General features: G+C 34.0%; 1 protein-coding gene across 1 annotated transcript in view; it reads left to right on the top strand.

Annotated features, from left to right (window-relative positions):
* The window catches only part of LOC136418420 (cell division cycle-associated protein 3-like), a 106,502-nt gene that overhangs the window by 23,991 nt on the left and 62,409 nt on the right, over positions 1-20,102 (top strand). The window lies entirely within an intron of this gene.

Here is a 20,102-nt window from a genome sequence, read left to right as displayed (position 1 = left end):
CTCGTGCTTTTTTTGTGTGATTTTTTGTTGCCTTTGGCGTGTGCGCACCCCATACGAGCTAATGAGGGGCGCTTTTTTCGTGACGGGGTTGTTTTTTTGGCTGATAAACAAGTGGCGCTTTGGTACAGGTGCCCTAGGGGTTGGGTGTTTTTTTAATGTGGGAATAAGAGATTGAATTAGAGAGATTTTAAATAGAGAGATTAGAGAGAAAAATGGATTTTTAGACAGAAACAGTTTCAGAGGTTTTATAACTTTAAATTGTAAAGTATTGTTGTAATTAATCGAAAGTTACAACTATCGAAACTGCAAAAAGTGCCACATTGCAATTGTAGATACTTCTAAAACAGTTGAAAATTGAAATAGATTGTGTTTGAGGAAACCAAAAATTCAACAATATACAGGAGGACATATTTAAAATAAAAATTTCGATTCTTTGAGTCACCCCGTATATTTAACACTGTTTGGACAACACCTCTGGCTCCATCTATAAATTTGATATTTAAAGAGTTCCTCTATCTTTACTAGGTTTTGAGACAATTGCTGATCAAAGCAATTTTGGACACTTTGTATTCCCTTCATTGCCAAAAATAATTTTATAATTTTAAAATTAGCAAAAATTAACTTCATTACACATTTGGTTAAAAAAGAATTAAACTCAAAAATTAAGTGAAATCCAGTAAGTCCATTTTATTTTACTTCGCACCCTTCTACAATTTTATAGTTTATGGGCAAGCAAAACCCTCGAAAATGGAGAAAATTGCACGTTCATCCGTCGTGTGCCGCCATTTCATCAATCGTTTTGCATAGATGCATTCAAATGAACCTCCCCATATTCAAAAAACTACCCTCGAGTGCCTTTCAGCCCTCATCTGCATCAAAAAGTTTGGGAAAAACACAATAAAACGCGCACATGGCTCGTGCTTTTTGAAAGGCTCTTCGTATAGATACATGCAATTTTTTTTCCATAATAATGGAAAGCATTAGGGTGAAATTGTTGTTTTAATTCCAATGCCTAAAGAGTAAGTTTTTAGGGCAGAGAAGTGACCCTTCAGCATCATTAATCTCCTCATGCAACGGTAAAACTGTAAAGAATCTTTTTAACACGACTAACTTTTTGTCCACTTTAGATAAATATGAAACGGCCTCAGTGGTCACTAAGGGCAGGTGTGGCTACTTAGGGTTAGCTTGCCGCATTATTCGCTTTAAAGGGCCACATGTGACTAATCCGGGGTTTTACCGGTAAGAAAAAATCGTTGGACACTTTTAAATCCTAAAGAACAACTTGATATCTTACAGAAGGAACTGAAGGAAGTTGTTCAGAAAGCTTTTAGTTTCTGAGGTTTTATTCATTCATCATCTGGAAAAACTGTCACTTATATTGATTCAGATTCCCGAAAAAATAATGTTTTGGTTTCCTCCTTCATAATGCAGCTTTTAAAAGACATTTTTGAATGTGTGGTTTGTGGCGGTCCTCGAATTGTGACTTGCATGAAATTTTTGCGAGCATTTTTTCGTGATCAAAAGACCTTTATGGGACATAAAAATGGAGGATGATTGAAAACTTACATATGACTGTGGATGATTGATAGTGCCTACTACATTGGAATACAAATTGATATAAAAGATCGTGCAAGTCACTGTTTGTATGTTGGCCTGTACCCAAATGGCATCTTAAAGAACGAAATGCCACTTTAGGAGGATCTGTTTCCATTAGGAGGGTTTTTTGGTCTTATTTCATGTTACATGATTGATTGTGCTAGGAAGTGTGTAGACGTCTGCCAGGTTAAAAAATTCACAAGTACTATTTCTAAAATTATTTTAAGAAAAAAAATTCTATGCTTTAAAATAGTTCACATCAACCTTCGCACATAACGAAGGAAACCCGTTAGGTATACGACTAAAATCTTCCTATAAACCCTCGTAAAACAAAAAAAAACCTGCAAAAAAGCCCTTTTACGTCCAACGTCGATTGCGCAATGCACTAAACTTCTTTGGGCAATATAAAACGCAGCTGTAAAAGGGTTAATTTTTTTATGGTCTCTTACTTTAAGGGTTGACCGACAAAGACGGTCATTATTTTTTCTTGTTTATATCCTAAATGAATTTTTACCCGGTTTAACAGTTTACACGAGTTTTTTGCTTCTTCTGAAAGTGAGATATTCCTGAAAGGGTTATTTTTCCTAGATAGGAAGAACCCAACAAAATTGTCAGTGGCGGATCTAGGGTTATATGTATAAATTAGTAAGCCTCGATTTGAAACTTTATGCGGACTTGCTTACATTGCTCAATGGATAGTGCATCATTGGCACTTTACAATGTTTTAGAAGTAATTTCGTAAATTTATCGCAAACTATTTCAATTAGTTTTCCTGTTTGTTCTTGTTTTGGTTCTATTAATGGAGGTATTTACATCATAATTACATTCGATACGCCATTGCTTTTCCCGAAAGTAACTGAAATATTTATCAAACATAGGAGCATTACAGCCGCTTAAGATCCAGCAATTTCATATCTCATTCTTTTATAATATTTTAGAAAATCGCAATAAGCCACCATGTTACCATTTGAAAAACGGAAAATACATGGGAAACATCGTTTTTCCATATTTAAATTGCTTATAAAAGAAAAAGTACTCAGTAATTGACAAGTTAGCATTTTTCCCCATAATTCTGACCTAAAATTGTGCCAAATGCGTATACCACAGTGGCGTAGCTCGACATGAAAAAACCACAAAAAAATATATTTTTTAAAATAACAAACTTTTAGGCTAAAAATTACCTGTAGATTTCAAAAAAGAAATAATTTATAGGGCATTACTAGATAAACGTTATTAATGTCAATCAATCGGCTCTATTCTCATATAGTTTCCCTTCAAATTTCAACTTTCTAAGTTTAAAAAAAGTTATAAGTACGAGCCACCTTCTTGAATCACCCGGTATATTGTTATTGTATATATATGATTGTAAATTATAGTCATCTACGCTTAAGCGACTATTGAAAGAAAAAAGATTATTTTATTTAATTTGAAATTCCTCAAAATCACAAGAGATTCCTCGATTGCTGCAGAAGCCATATTCTTTGTATCAACCGACTCAGCTTTGCTTAAAAAAATTAACGGGTTCTTCGTCTTTTGCATTACAAAACTTTCAAAATATGAAGAGAATTTCAAATATCATCAGAGAGTCTTTATTCTCCATAAACTGATTTAGTTCCATGAGCCAACTTATATTTGCTTTAAATTTCTCACCTGAAAAATCTTCAATATTCCAAGAGAATCGTTGAATATTAGAAAATCCATATTTTCTCTAAACCTTGCAAGCAATTTTAACGTAATCTTGCTTTGAACAATATAGAAGAACTTTTCGTTTCTCTAACAAAATCTCAAGATAACTGTTGTTTATATTTCTATATTTCTCCCATCAATAAACTTAACTATTTGATTTTTTGTTGCTTTGGGATCTTACCTGAAAATTGAGTTGTGTAAGCCTCTGCTTTTAATGGATAAAAATGCACGTTTTTCAACTTCCTTTACCTAATAGTGCTTAACATACAATAAATCATTAAGGTACATAACATTTTGAGATTCAGCAGTTTCCACAATTGCTTTTTTCATTTACACATTTTTTAGTCTTTGATGTTACAATGCGTAGTAGTACCCTCTTGTTTAATTTGTATATAGAGAACTTCTACAGTGGTCAGCAGGCGTACTCTAAGAATGATTTGTTGTATCCATAATTTAAATCTTATTTTTCCATTTGGTTTATTTGCCAGTTTTACTTGAAGAAAGTTGCGATATGTACGCCCTATTTCTATTAGCTCCATATCTATATTTTTCAAATTACAGGTAACCCTATCTTACAGTCAGTGATGGGTCTAACAGAAAATTACTTCTGACAAACCAATTCAATTTCTCTTTGCTTTTAACAAAGCGAACCAGGAGGTATAGGCGGGCTTTTTGACCGACATTTTTTGGGTATTGGCAAAAATGTGCATCAACTACTTCAACCGGAGATGGTCAAACCTTTTTCATTCATGCATTCACGGCCCTAAGTACCTCGACATATAAGGGATTAACCATCATGAATAGCAACTTTTTTAACTGTTCCTCTACCTACTTTCTATTGTGCCCTTATTTTTCTGGGAAGTTGTCTATGTTGTGGATAGGAACACACTTGTGCGTTCTCATAAGGTGCGAAAGTGCGTAAAAAAAATGACCACGCCCCTATTTAATATTTTACAGATGGGTCGTAATTTAAAAAGCACACTTCCCATTCGTAATATTATCCGGCAGATCTAAGCCCTCGGCCAGACGTCGAGAATGTCGGAGAAAGAGGGAAAAAACAGCCCCTCGATCGCGTGCTGGCAGTTATATTCGTTTTTCCCCTCGCCCCATTTTTTACGTATATAGTTTCGGGATTTTTACGTCCCCTTATGTACGTATTAAAAGTCGGCACATGAGCACGTTCCCGGCACGTCCTCCCGACCAAAATAACTTACCCTCCGTCCTCGTAGTCGGAGTGTTTTAGATTTGAAAAGAAAAATGAAGCCTCCTAATGGCTTTTTTCTGCTTGTTTCCCTTTAATGGACACGTGGTTTTCTGGTTTGTTAATTAGCGAACGGTAATTTGACAGCTTTCGAAGATTGCCAGTAAATTGATTTATGCTTTTAAAAGACCATGACGCCTATCGAATCCGGAGGAGACGAAAGCCTCAAATCTAGTGAACAGATATTTTCAAAATAATGCGAAGACATATTTGAGCAAAAATGTTTTTCTTCACGTTTTAGTGCTTCAGAAATGGTTTTCAATTTATGTATATACAGGGTGATGAACAGGGTACAGGGGGTACAGAGTTTTGACTGTATTTTTCGGCAATAACGCAACATTTTGACAGAATTTTGCATACTAGGAAAGTCAATGATGGAAATCTCAAATATTTACTCAGTTTTTTAAGTGACATACCTGAATTGAAAAACCCATAACTTTGTTGTAGCTCACTCTAAGTATAGTTTTGAATTAAAAAAGAATTATTCCCCCTTTTTTTGCCGATAAAAGCTACTCGTAGTATTTACCGCTAAAACCAGCTGTTCTGAAAAAAACGTGTTTAAGGTTTGATTTTTTACTACGAAAATAACAAAACCCACTCTGGAATTTGCTTCTAAAGCGGCAATGCACAAGAAAACATAGAAAGGAAGTCTTAGAAAATAATTTACTTTACGCAGCAAAATTGGAAAATTTATTGATACTGAATTTTAAAAGCCTAAAATTGGTTGTCAAAACCTTAATTTTAAGTGTAGTTTGTTTAAACATTTTTTAATGGAAGTTTTCAAGTAATAAATTATGAGGTGTATCTAAACTGGTCCAATTTACCACCGCAGAAATAGCAGACGTGCATTTTGTCTATGCCATCGCTCAAAAAATACTAAGAGCATCTTTTATCGGTAAAAATGAATGGAGAATAAGTTTCTATTCAAAAATAACATACAGTGAGCTGCAAACAAATTATGGCATTAAATTCAAGTATGTCATAACATGCGGTGCTTTCTATCGATAAATAAAAAATCGTGTAAATATTTGAGTTTTCCATCAACAACTTTCCCGGCATACAAAATTTCGTTAGAAAGATCCGTCATTGTCCGAGCATACGATCAAAAATCGAAGTTAACATTTTAATTTGAACACCCTGTAACACATTAATAGAAACTTTGTACTTTAAAAACATCCAGAATTTGTTTTTTTTGCGTACTACGGAAATGTTCTACCTTCCATTTTATCTAACCATTTTCGAGGTTCGAATATGATCTGACTCGAATTTGAAACACCCTCTAAAACCCATGAAGAAAAATCCAAACGTTTTACTTACTCATAAATTACCAAATAATTCTTAAACAAGCCGTTACCCGGCACGAGGGGGGAATTGCCATCTCCTAACTCAAATAGTTCCATTTAGCAGGAATCAATGACGTTATTGAAGTTAAATAGTATTTCATTACTTTTTTATTAAGTTTGTTGTTTAATTTAAAGTGTGATGATTTGTTGATTCTGCTGAAAGCCAGTTTAAACTTAAATTAGCAATTCCTTTCAGATCTTTTTACAAATCATCTACGATTCATCTGCGATGTTTTCCCATATCATTTGTCTTTACAGACAATTAGTGGCCACCCTGAGGTAATTTATTATATGATGAAAAATGGAACCATGAACATTTAAAACAAATTTTAACCTTTGTACGTACTTACTGCAAATATGTTGCTGTTAGTTTTAGCAAATCTAGTCGGCTTGCTGATAAGTACCTACAATAATCCTATTGTATATATGGATCGCAACTAATTTCACCTAGAGATAGGTCGTTAAATTTACGCATTAACGTTTTAGCGATAATTAGAATTGTGTATTAGCGCACACCATTAATTTGGGCTAAATGTTGAAAATATATACATTGTCGATAATGCAACTATCGAACATCCATCTTGGAGACAAGTTTTTTTTGTATATTTAAGTATAATGGATTTTTTCCTGTTGTTGTATATTTTTTATCACGTAGGTACTTTGTTGCGCAAATACTATAGATTACTAAAAAACGTGTAAATTTGAAAACATCCGCAGTTTAAAAAAAAATGATAACTGGCGATAACTTTAATTGGGCTCAAGGTTTCTCCGTATTCATAAGTCTAGAGCCAACAATGATCGTTCGGATTTTTTAAGACAATTTTTGGTGATAAGAGACTTGAACAAACATCGTCGGAAATCCAATTATGCGCCATTTGTTCGAACGCCAAATGACCACCCAATTTCAACCTTCTTGTAACGATATAATTTCAGTAGGTATCCCATAAAGCTTATTATTTTCTTGTGAAATCACGCACCGATCAATGGGCTGACAACTCAATAAGCCAGGTGACGTGGATATGTCCAACGGATCAGGGAATGTCTTCACTATGTTGCACAAAATAAAATAAAACGCTCGTGAAAATTTAATTTGAAGATCCCTTTTTTTATAAAATGGTTTCTGCTCGAATTTTGTAAATTGCAGGGTTATCTTATGGGTCAACGAAAAAGCGCGTGTATGGGGTGGCCCATATTGCACCTGGTGCAAGCTGCACACACGTGATGGTCGAAAAAAGGCCCAAAATCTCCGCCGATTGTCATTGATATTTTATTTATTGGCTGCCACGAGCTGCCGTTGCCGGACACCTTTGTGTTTCAAATTCGAAATTTTATTTCCTTCGGCCAAGGGTCGTTTTTTGGCCTTTTAATAATACACCTACTAAAAAGCAGGGGCTTTTATTTACTTTTGACCATTGTGAAGGATGCTTTTCAGGAGAAATGTGATACATTTTCAACCCAAAATGAACGGACCAATGTGCGCTTATTGACCATAATTTTAATTTTATTAAGTAGAACATTAAAACCCCTTCTTGAAAATGACAATGTATATTCGTATATTCACACGAGTCGGTTTAGTTTATATCAAATTATAGTTGAACTTTTAAATTAAATTAAAAAAAATAAAATGGATACAGCACAAATGAAATAAAATTTCAAAAATTAAAACTTCACAAGAACGATGTTTCCGAAACTGTAATAGAAGAAGGAGCGGAGTTCAACGGAACTTATATGTATAATTTAGAAAAATCTTGAGAGGTTGTAAGCTAATAAATTTTGACAGGAAATTGGTTGTAAACTCGGCTTTCAAAACCTGAATTTTTCATGTTTAGCTCTCAAGCTAAGTCCTCACGAGTGTAAAATTTACGGCTCACTTCACAGCGTTACTTAAGTCAATGAATTTCATTGGTTTTTCATCTGTCACGTTGAAAATTTGAGCCTTTTGCCGTTACTTTTCAGAAGCAGAAAGTTTAAATGGTTAACTTTCGCGTACTTTGCAGGACTCTCCCTATCGGTCTAATGTATTTGTTTACTGGTTTTGTTCAAATTCAAAACTGCCTCACTTTCACTGGAATATTTGTTAATTAAAACGATGTTACTAAATCTAGTTCTTCTAGATTATGATACACCAGTGAATTTCTCTCTGTATAACAAGATCTTATTGTGGTAACAACAAAGCGCTTGGGATCGAATCAAATAGGAGAAGAAAATATCAAACAATGCAGTAAAAAGACAAATTATTAACGCAAGGAAATTAAAGATGTTGCTTACAATTAAAGATATAGCAACTAAATTCTTTGGGTATTTATAATAGACTAATAACTGATTGATAAAGATGAATTATGGCATTTAAGCTAATTGACACTCTCAAGAACTTATTTATTGAAGAACTGAGTCTGTGTACACCGTTGGTACAGAAGTTTTCGTAGATTTCAACTAACCTGAACATGAAGTACGATTTCATGTTCAGAAATACCAATTAAGACATTGAAATTTGAAGATCAATATTTCAAAAACTGCAACATTTCGAGAAAGGAAAACTGAATTTAAGTGCGAAGGAACAGTAGAGTTGGATTAAGTGGGTTTCCCATACTTTTTACATTGGAGTTTGATGCTGAAACTGTATGTTAGAACGTTACCCTGAAAGGACTGCTAGGTTAACTCTGAATTTTCTTCTCTCTTGATCCAAAAATCAATTCTCGCAACAAATTCATCAACAACATTCGGTGACTTTTGAGAGAAATGACGACAACGCTTCACAAATTTTCGTTGAATTGAGCGAACCAAAAAAGGAAAAAGAGGAATACTTTGATTCATATTTTACCTTAATTGAAAATGAATATTCATTGGTATCTCAATGACTAAAAATGTCTACTTTTAATCGTTTAGACGAATGCCATTGCTTCAGATGGGTTCCTTCACCACCACACGGAACACACAACAATCACGGGTCTCCTTTTCGTTTCTCGTCAACGAGGGCGGACAAGTCTTTGACGTCGAGATAAAAATCTGCAAGGAAAAATTTAAAGCCCTTTTGCATTGTGCGGACACAAAACGGCCCTTATGGCCAATTCGCCAGATTTTGCGGTACCGATCCGTCTGTTCGTTAAACGGAAGGACCGACCGAGACATGTCAATAACACAGGAAAAAGTTTAAGTCCCACACAAAAGGCACGTCCGATAAAAAACATATCCCGATTGACAGCTGATATGATGTTTTGATGGGTTTTATGGGCTTTTTTTGGGGAGCCAGATTCGAAAATAATTGCCTGCAAATATTCACAATTTATTAATCCTCTGTGAAGGATTCCTTTTACTGTACTGCGGAGTGCTTTTTACGGCGTTTTTTTTTGGTAATAAAAGGGTTAAGAACAGTTAGACTAACGTTACCTCGGAAAGAGACAAAAACAGCTGGTGATATGTTTCTTCAAAAACCGTTAAAATATCTCGCAGAAAGGGACCGAAGAGCCCCTAGTGCCAACGAGATGTATCGAATTCGTATTAAAACCGAGGTATTGATTATTTTGAATGCTTGCTGAGTCTCGAAGACAAGTATATGAGGGTGCAAATAACGGAGAGGAAACGGATATTTCTCGGTTTTGACATGTGCCAGGATTTCGTCAGGAGTATTGTCGTTTTAACTAATTTAGACAAACCGCTCTATAAGATTTTATTATAGTCCTAAGGTCACCTTGCTTCATTTCGTGAAATTTTCCTCACGATATCATGCAAGTAAACGTATCAAAACCGTTCACAAAAACAGTTTTATCTCTGCTTACGTACATGAATTTTTTTAAACGTTTTTAAAAAACTTATTGTTTGCACGAATACGTTCGAGGCTTGCTTAAGCTATTTCAAATAGAGATAGGTCGTTCCAAAAATATTCAGCATAGTAATTAAACGGCTGATAAACACTCTATAATTGGCGATAAGTCGTGTTTTTGCCATTATATCTCTGAACTTTATACCTCTGTCAAAAAAAAGGAAAAATGGTGAAAACGCAAATAATAGTGAAAGGTCATTTCGAGAACGAGGACCAAATATATGGACTTTAGTTATAATAAAGTTTGCAATATACAGGCCAGCCATATTTTTGTATAAAACCCCAATATGGTTGCATGAGCTTAAAATACGATAAAGTCACCATTCTGCTTATTTTAATTCAAGAGTTGACTGTTTTCGAAATATAGTTTAAAATGCGAAAAAAAAGAAAGTAAACATCCTCTCTGATCACGCTCCTGAACTTTCAATTATAAGAAGTACTAATATAGTTTTTGGTTTTGTGAATTTACATTTAAAAAAAAACAGTTTCAGTGTCAGAGTTCCCAAAAATTAAAATGAAATTTAGAGTATTAAGATGTCAACCTCTACGAATTTTTTCATGTTTTTTTACGTTAATCCGACTCCCGTACACTCTCCTGCGTACCCCTGTGCTCTCAATAACCGAGTGATAAGTTACATAGAATCTGAAAGTAATTTTTTATTTTGTGCATTTATGTAAAAAAAAACAGTGATATAATAAGTTTCTAAAAAACAAAAGTTAATCTGCAGGATTAAGATGTAAGCCCTTTATATGTTTTTTTTACATTAAAAAAATTCGTTTTTCACATCATGATTGTACATAAAAAACAGTGACGTGACACGTTTTTCGAACTCGATATGATTTTTTGGATAAACTTTAAAATGCAAAAGGATTATAACTTTTTAAAGTTCTTTTTAACTTAAAAATACTCCCTGACTACACCTCTAACATTTTAATAAAAAAGTAATAAATTTGCATACTGCAAATTTACATAAAATACAGTAACGTGACAAGTTTCCAGAAATCAGAATCTATAGTATTAAGACGTAAACCGCTTTGATTTTTTAAATATATTTTCCACGTGAACATACTTCCTCATTACCCCCCTGATCTCTTAATATGAGAGTAATGAATTATGGAATATCAAGAAACTCGCAGAACTCTGAAAACTCATGGGTTTGGGGAGCCTGTTTTGAAGAATTTCGACATAGGTATATGTTTGAGAAGTCAGGTCTATATTAAAATTGGCATTTGAAATGTCTTTAAAACTGACACAAAATGTGGATATATGATTTGACTAAAAATGTTTTTACTTGCAGTACCGTTTTTTGGTCTTTTGGAATATTATATACCTCAAGGTACATATTTTAAAGTTTTTATATTTTTCTAAATATTTGTATATGTCTAAACATTTTCTGAATATTCTGATATTTCTGACTTTCAATACAACAATTTTTGGATCACTAGAGAATGTCAGAATCTTGGAAAGACATGAATTGTAAGGGTTTTTACGTTAGAATATTCAAAATTTTGATATTGCGGAGATTGTTATAAAAGGACATCCTGTATAGTAATCTCTCTTATGTATTTTATTCCCTTATAAGAAGCGAATGTAGGGGGACGTCGTAATGACCAACATCAACCATCTGACGGCTTATTTTACCCCTAAAAATTGTAAAATTGCGCCCCCTCCGGGATAATTAATTTCTTTCCCACAATTGCAGATGGACATCCCACGCATTTCGGACAAAAGTACCCCGGCTGCAGGGGTACCTACCCCCGCACAATTAAAGCCATTAAATTGCCCAGTAAGCCGGAGATTACGCGAGTTTCTTCGAATACTTTCGATTGTCGCAATAATAAATGACGAAAATGAAAGAGATCGACCCTCCACCCCCTGCATGAGTTCTTTCTATTTTTCTCGGACGTCCGAATCGGTCTGTTGGTCAGCGGCGGTCAAATCCGGATTATCCCAAGGGAAAAGAACTGAAATACTATGACATATTAATTATTTTTATTGCTCCTCAGAACTACTCTCATCAACTCTCACCATTAGAATTCCCCACCTCTGACCAAAAAACAGCCTTTTTTTTATTATATACCATCCAACCAATCCCAACCCAACAGACCTCCATCCCAACACAAAGCAGAGCTTTTAAAGCGGCGTCATCAGGGTAAAAAAGCTCGCGACCCACGGCGACCCTTTTTTATCTTTTTTAGCCACGCCCATGGGCCTTATATAAAATGGAAGCCCGACGAAGACGGATTTATAGCGGGGATAATGAGGGAGGCTATTTTGGGAAGGGTTGCCTTCAGCTATTTAAAGTGTAAAGTGTGGGGGTTTTAAATTAATAGCTCTGCCTTTTTGGATTTAGAATAGATGTATTGAAAGATTTATAGGTTTCTTTTTAATACAATAGCCCCGTATATTTTACAGAAATATTTATGTATATTTGCTGGATTATTTGGCCCTAACGTTCTTTAGGATTAGGCAAAGCCTCCCAGAATGAGGTAAGCGTACAGACGCCACTAGTGTTTACTTCTAATAATCGTTGTGTGTAGTATTATTATCCGATATTTAATAATACCAATAAACGAGAATTATGAGTAAACTAAAAAAATCATTTATACAAACTGCATATGTCAAAACTTATTTATTTAATGTATCATACACTATCCAGTAAATCATTTTAATGCGTTTGATAATGTCATAGTTTCGATAAAAGCAACGGTAAAATATATTTTATTTTATCAACTTTGATTCAAAAACGTAAACTTGAAGCTTTGAAACATACAAAAGCATCATTTTAGAGACTTTAAGAAGTTATTTCTTGGTCTACTTGTTGACGTAGGAAATTCGCAATTTCCTGAAACGATTTTAGGACCATTACACAGGACCGGAATCTCTGGATTCCGCTCCTGTAACATCTATAATTAAAGTAATACAAGATAATCCTAACCACTTTTACGTTCGATACCATCTTACTATTAACGTGTAAATAAATACCACTTTTCCAAGTTATCTTGAAATCTATAGAGATTACGATACTGTAACTTCTAATTTAAGAAATGCAAGATTATCTTTGTAATTTTAGCAAATAATACTATCTTTGCACTAGTTCATAGAAAATTAAAAATCCTTTAAAAATGTTACGCAGTATCAAACATTTTTAAAGGAGTAAGTCTCCAAATGATTTTAAATTCTATAGAGATCCGAGCCATGTAATTTCTAAGTGAAGGATGCAAAACTGTTTACAATTTATCAAATAGTACTATTTTAATACTAGTTAACAAGAGATTTGAAGCTATCTGAGGTTTTTTCATTGGCAGTACTAATTTTTTTAAATTTATCAATAGGGCATTTAATCCCTATAAACAACGCATCACCCCATTTTAAAAACCAAAAATCATCCACCACACGTAATGTTTTAAAATCTTCAAAAAAGATATATATGTATATTTAATATTCAATTAATTCCCACTCATTTTCCGTATAATATAGATTTTAAGGTCGGTTTTTCAGTTCTTTGTTAAATGACAGATCAAATTGTTCAAATACATCATTACTCAAAACAAATTTCCTTAATTTTTAGGATGGAAAACAGTTGATCTTTGTTATTATTTTAACTTTTCATTAAAAATCTCGTTTTTTTTGGGTAAGTTTTTCAAGCGGATAAATGTAACCAGCGCTTTGAATTATCGAAAATCTGATTAACTATGTTAATTTAACCACCAAATTTGCCAATCGATTGAAAAGGAAAACTGATTCTAAACAACCTAAAACCTCGTATTCCTCAAAATGCGGAGCATAAAATATTACTAATTTACAAATGAAATTGAGGGTTTTAGATAATTCTGGAGGGTAGTTTAGATTAAAAAGTGAATTTTTCAGGATTCAAATTTCATCAAAATTTAGATAAAATTCTATTGATCTTAAGAGTAGTACGTGAGGGTTTTCGATTCTTTCAAACACGCATTACGGTAACCTTTGAGACCTGACTTTAACCAAGGTGAGTTTGGTATAAAATCGAATTTTAGACGATACCTTCAATTCGAACTATCTAAGCCGAAACTAAACCGAAATCAAAATTTCCTTTATTGGATATATTGATAGTTTTTAAATAATTTTGAGTTTAATTTGCAAATTTTGAGGTTAACAATTCCTCTAGATTAATTTGAGTGTGTATTCAAATTCCTCTTTCATTTTTGCCCTCTTCTTACGTTGTTCGTTTGGAGTAAAATTATAGTTATTTTTGAGTACACTGAGCATGCTCCAGGGTTAAGTTTTGAGAGTTAAAATTACTTTAGATTGTATACAAAACTAATCTTTGAGATTCATATATTTATCACAATAATTTCTTTAGAAAATTAGTCAGCAAAAATATATTTACCTTTAATTCTAAAGTTTGCAATTACCGGTTCAAATCGGAAATACTTCCAAAGCTTCCATTATGTAGTTTTGATAACAGATAACAAGTTTTCAATAAATAATTTATGAAATTTAATAATAACATGGAACAACAAATACTATCATCGTAGATAAGGTGCCAATTTTTTTAATGAAAAAATGCCGACAAGGTTAGAAAGGTGCCCTTGATAATGACTTTTCAGCAGTGTTTGCAGGTTCCACTTATCTGATCAAAACCGGCGCCAATCTCCATTGTAGCTTAAAACGCGATTACAAGGGTAAAAAGATCACCCCAAAAAATCCCTTTAAACCGGCTACTCCTCTTTTTAATAAGGGTGAGCCCTATGCGACACGTGCCGTTTTTTATGGGGTGTTCGTCAGGTTGCATTTTTTTTTCCTTTTTCAAGGGGCGCCACCCCAGAGGTGTTTATGTATTTAAGAGGAAGTGCGTTAGGCAAAAAACTACCCCTGATATTATGTTAGGGATATTATAGGTGAAAACTTGAATAAGATGACGCAGTCGAAAAAAACCATTAACTACAAACAACGCCATATGCCAATGGGTGTTTTTGGCGGAAAATCTTTAATTATCCGGTAAAAGGCACGAGCCCCATCAGGTATATTTATCCATGATTAGGAACACCCCCGGTAGTTTATATGGCGGCTCTTCTCTTGTTTCGGCTTTTTTCTACTTTGCAATTAACTAAATTGATAATTTCTAATATTAATGGGCTCAAGCCAGCCCTGCAGTGCAATTGTACAACACTTTTGGCAATAATAAGCTGGCTGATTAATAATCCTTCACGTACGTCGAATTGTCTGTAATAGATTGAAAATAAGTTTCTTTTATGCCATTTGTACTGCCCCAGGCAATTATTCACCCTCTCCCGTGCCCTTGGCCTTGCACTGACCAACGGTCAGTGTGATTCATCCCACATTGTTTTTCTTATTGCCCCTCGTGTTTTAATGGCCAAACGCAATGGCGGGGTATAGTTAACGTTTTGTAAATTCATATCGTTTTGTTGTATTTATTCGATTATTGAATATAGTTATTTTTATAATAAATGCGGAAAACGATATTTTCCCGCATGAGACTATTGTTGCACAAACAATGAAAAGCGGGGTTCGGGCAAGCAGGCAATTGTCCAACAAAAAAAATACTTTCCGCACGACTTAAGAACAATATTTTTGTTCGATCCGTATCATCTGTTTGATAAACAAATGTCGCACTCACTTTCTGGTAATAAGTGTGAGAAACTACCTGTCAATGTCATTTTTGCGGGAAAATATCATATTATTTAATTTCCACGCCGATGATCTTTTCGGCACCAGTGCGGCCACGAGAAAAGGACAATGCGATAAAACTTTCCATACGCACATTCATTGGGGAAAGAACATCGCAAAAAGTATTTATCGTAAATATGAAAAAATAAATAAATTTATGATGAAATTAATTTTCGTATTGAATTTTAATTGGTGTCAGCTCCAGCTCCATCACTCGTCCAGTGTTGGAGTATAGGATTCTCTCAATTTAGCTTATTCAGTTTTTATCATCCATATTAAACCTCTCCAAAACTTCTTGTATAGTGCCCATACGTACATATTAAACTCTTATGTCCTCTTAAATGCAACAGCAAGGACTAATACCAGTTTTTTTAGTAATCGGTAGATGTTAAAAATAGTCTTAAAACTAAAAATAATTGCAATGTATTCTTTGTTTTCGCTTTGATCGCTCAAATCGTACAGAACCCAATTTTTTATGTAAATAAACTAAAATCGTGTTTTACACCAACTTCGAGAACTGGTCCTGAATAATTACAACCGGGTTTTACTTGTAACTTCATTGTGTTCGGTTAAAATTGGTTATGATTGGTCCCGGTTCTGAGTAAATCGAGAATACTTCCGGGTGTCTTAATGGTGCTGCCAATACCTCTATCGGATCATAGTTACCATTGGGTGCTAAACAGTCAATAAATCGAAATTTATGAAGTCAAAAGGTGGAAATTTTAATTCGTTATCTAAATCCAAGTACAGGGGCGTTTTAAACGTTAGAGGAAAAATGCAAATTTATAAATAATTTTAGACGTCAGAAAAAGTTACTGAAGAGTAATGATTAGAAAAGAGAAAGAAATGTTTAAAAATTTTTCAAACTTTAATTTTGGTTTTAATTACATTTCAAAAAAGTTAAAACAAAAACATTTTAAAAACGTTTCAATATTTCTAGGCATCGTGAGGCGCCTCTGAAAACCTCAGTTTGTTTAAAATTATTTTCGTTATTTTGACATTCAATACAAAGAATTGAGAAAATATTAATGTGAATTTTAAAAAACTTAGAAAAATTCTCTACATCTTAAAATGTCACTAAAGCCTCCAATTTGAAGTTAAAAATTTACCAATCAATTTGCATTATTTTAACTTTAATTTGACGTTCATTTAAGGAAGGCAGACGTTCAATTAATGGGATACATCAATGTGCCTAGGCACATTTTTAAACATTCTCTCGAAACTCAATTGGATACTCCAAAGCAATAAGTAAGAAAAATTGATGCGAAGCCCAGTTTGAGATATTTAACCGATTCAGCTAAATTTCTCGTTGTTTTTAGGATTCGTGACAAATCTTCACCATGCTATAAATTCTGAACCCTTAAAAAGAATTCTTGGTTGCTTTAACTTTTTGGCCGCTTTAACTTTTTTAAAGCTTAAATGTGTTATCAAGCTAAATAAACGAAGAAAAATTTTCATGTAAAAATGAGAGGTTTTTGCAAACTGTTACATCGAAATTTAGGACAATGAAACTCTTCCAAATTTCGGATATTGTGTTCCTTGAAATGTTTGAAAACATTGAAATTTTGTCCGGAAATTTGAATAGGCAGTGTCGTACCAAACAAAGCAATAAATAAGCAAATTTTCCACGTGGAGATTAGTGTTATCTAAAAACCCTGAAAATGAGTTTGTGCAATACTTCGTTTGTTGAAATTTTAGGATTATACAGGATTCTCTCGATTCAAAGCTCCAGAACGTATAATATAATAAAATTAATAAATAAAAATATAATAGATATTTTATTCACTTAGTCTTTGTTATACGTCTTGAACCTCTCCAGAAGCTTTGGCGAGAATTCTTATATTTTCCCAAATGCCATAATTAACACCAGAAAGTATCGTCTAGTAGGTATTAAAAAATGGTGATATTGCGACAGCCTTTGGTCTAATTGCCATGATGGTCTTTATGGTGTTGTAGATACGAGTAAAGTTTCGTTTTGAAACAACGTTCCACTCGATTTTATTATTTTATTTACCTCGTGCAAAAATTTTACAAATTTAATCAATAAATGGATTCTGATATTTGCAACTCGTAATCGAGAGTACGTATTGCGTCAACTGCTAAATTTTATAAAACAGAAAACGTGTATAACCTAAGTGTCTCCCATTTTTTACGCTACTGAAAGCATGAAAAACAACTTGTTGATGCGACAACGGTGATAAGTAATTTCCCCAGAAAAAACGGGACAAAATACCCAAAATTTTCGGAACATGTGCATGCAATTATGGCATTTAAAATCTCCTAAAATTTAGCATTCAGTCGCTTCCCTTAACAGGAGAAATAAATCGCAGCTATGAAGTATCGCCACATGGTAGAGCTTGGGGAACCCTATGTCAGGGGCGTACCGTCGTTTGCACCCTCATAAGAATGTGCGTTTGCAAGGGGTTGTTCGCTACACCACTGGGCTTTCCGCGACTTCTTTTTAAGTTAGATGTCTTTCGAGCTTTAGTGGTACTTCCGTTTGCCCCAGTGGTACCAATTTAACACGTAAAGCACGTGGATGTTTTAGAGGGGTCTTAAGTGTAATGTCAAGGAAGATGTTTGTCTCGAGATTTCTCAAGAACCAATGATTAATTTGTTGTTATTTGTTTTTATGGGATATTCCACAGACGATCTACATGGAAAAACAATATTACTACGCTTTGTGAGTTATCAAAAAAATTACTGTTGTTTTTCGTATATGTACAAATAATTTAAGTCCTATTTTAGGTTGTTTACTAGTAAGAACTATAATAGCTTTTGTGGTTGGTAAATATTTGCTTCACAATGTTATCTGATGATGATGATTTTTTCGCGACCGAAAAATATGTTTTTTAGTCCAAAACGCATTTCATCAACGATTGCACATTTCGAGGAATTCGTCAGATTTGTGGTAATTGTAGATAAGGGAATTTCCATTATTATATTCTTTTTTGAGAAACCAGATCCGGAGCTATAAATTTTCATGGAAGTTCCCAAAGCGAACTAACGGTTTTGTTAATTAAAGTATACAGAGTGTTCGTAAATAAGTGCCAAAGATTTTAATGGGTGATTGCTTAGGTTTTTTTTAAGTAAAAAAGTTCATATAAACTCAAGTTCGAATACGCTTAGTTTCCGAGATACAGAGTGTTAAAGTTCTTATACGGCCATGCATGACATATTTTTAAGGAAAAAAGGCACGCCAATGATTTTTTTCAAATTTTCCATTAATTGTTCACAAAAGCTTATACAACTGCTTAAAATAAAAATTCGTTTGGAATACTGCTTATCAGCAAATGGAAATTGTTTCAAACGGTAGAGTCCATTTTTAGAATTTAGTTTTGACAATTATTATTAAAACAAATCTCTTTTTTGTAGCTGTTTAATTTCTGTTGTTTTAAACTTGGAAGAAATTGCAACAACACGTTTTAAAAGTCAAAAATATACCTTTTTATCTTTTCCTAGGATGCAAAAATAGTTACGGGAAGTGTAAAGCGATATCAATTTTCAAAAAACAAATGCTAGTGTTATTACCAAGATTTTTTTAAACTAATTAGCAAATTACAGTAGAGTTAGCACAGCAAATCTTATTTGAGCCAAGTTTCATAGGTGTACCTTGAGCAGAACAGAGCTCAATGCGGAGTTAAAAATTGATTACATAAAACCAAATATCGTGAATTAAAAAATGCACGGTATATGCTATTTGATCTTATTAAAAATCACGTTTTACCAAGGATTGAAATATTTTTCCTTTGGATAAATTAAGGGCAGAGACAATGGCTGAATTTAAATGGCATGTGTTTTCAGTTTAAAGTCCTTAAGCTGTCTGAGCTATGCCATCGAATAGTTAGCTGCTGTTCGTGACATGTGGACACCAGCGACCGCACTGAAGTGAGTTTAGGACACGCCCACGTCCCTGTTGGATCAGGAAAAAAGATATCTCAATGAATTCACGTTGAAATTGTGTCAAGAACGAATGAATGATGAAAAGGGGGGAGTGAACGTGCCATCAAATCTTGTTGCCTGTGCATCTCAAAAAGAGTCCAATGTCTGGAACAATCCTTTATGGCGAAGTCAGTAGATCGAGAATTCTAATGAGTGAATCATCTACTACCTCCCAGATGACAATGATACAGAACATCAGATGTGTCTCGATGCAAAGGACAATCGAATGGTATGTGTTGGAGTGTCTCCAGCTCTCAATATTCACAGTTTGGACCTCCATCGGCATTGACTATACAATGCCATAGTTGTGTGCTGCTGAAATTATTGTAGTCAGATGTCGCGAAAGTCCTTCGTCAGACCTATATTGCGTATCTTCGACTATAGCTTGTCCATGTGAACATTGTCATAGCTAGGCGTCTAAAAGAATCAAGAGACTACCTCTACTGTCCTCCAAAGCATTCAAAGTTTCTGATCAGAGCATTATTAGCTTGTTATTTATGATCTTTCCCTCGTGGAAACCTATTTGTAAGGGGTTCAACTGCTTATCGTTTTTCAAGAACGATTCTGTCCTTTCCATTCAGCATCACCAAGGGGTCATGCTGATCGACGTGTACGACAATATCAATTATGGAGCGACAATGGACGCTTAAAAGCCAATGACAATGGATAGTTAAAAAGTGCTTCTATTAAAAAGTTGTGAATCAGTATAACAAGATCCAAGCCTAAGACAGGCTCTCTTGTTCGCGATAGCGAATCCCATCTACCCTAAGGAGAATCTCGAAC

The sequence above is a fragment of the Euwallacea similis genome, chromosome 35, assembly GCF_039881205.1.
Source record: "Euwallacea similis isolate ESF13 chromosome 35, ESF131.1, whole genome shotgun sequence".
Taxonomy (NCBI): Eukaryota; Metazoa; Arthropoda; class Insecta; order Coleoptera; family Curculionidae; genus Euwallacea; species Euwallacea similis.
Note: the sequence above shows the minus strand (reverse complement) of the source record. Positions and strands in the feature narration are given on the sequence as shown.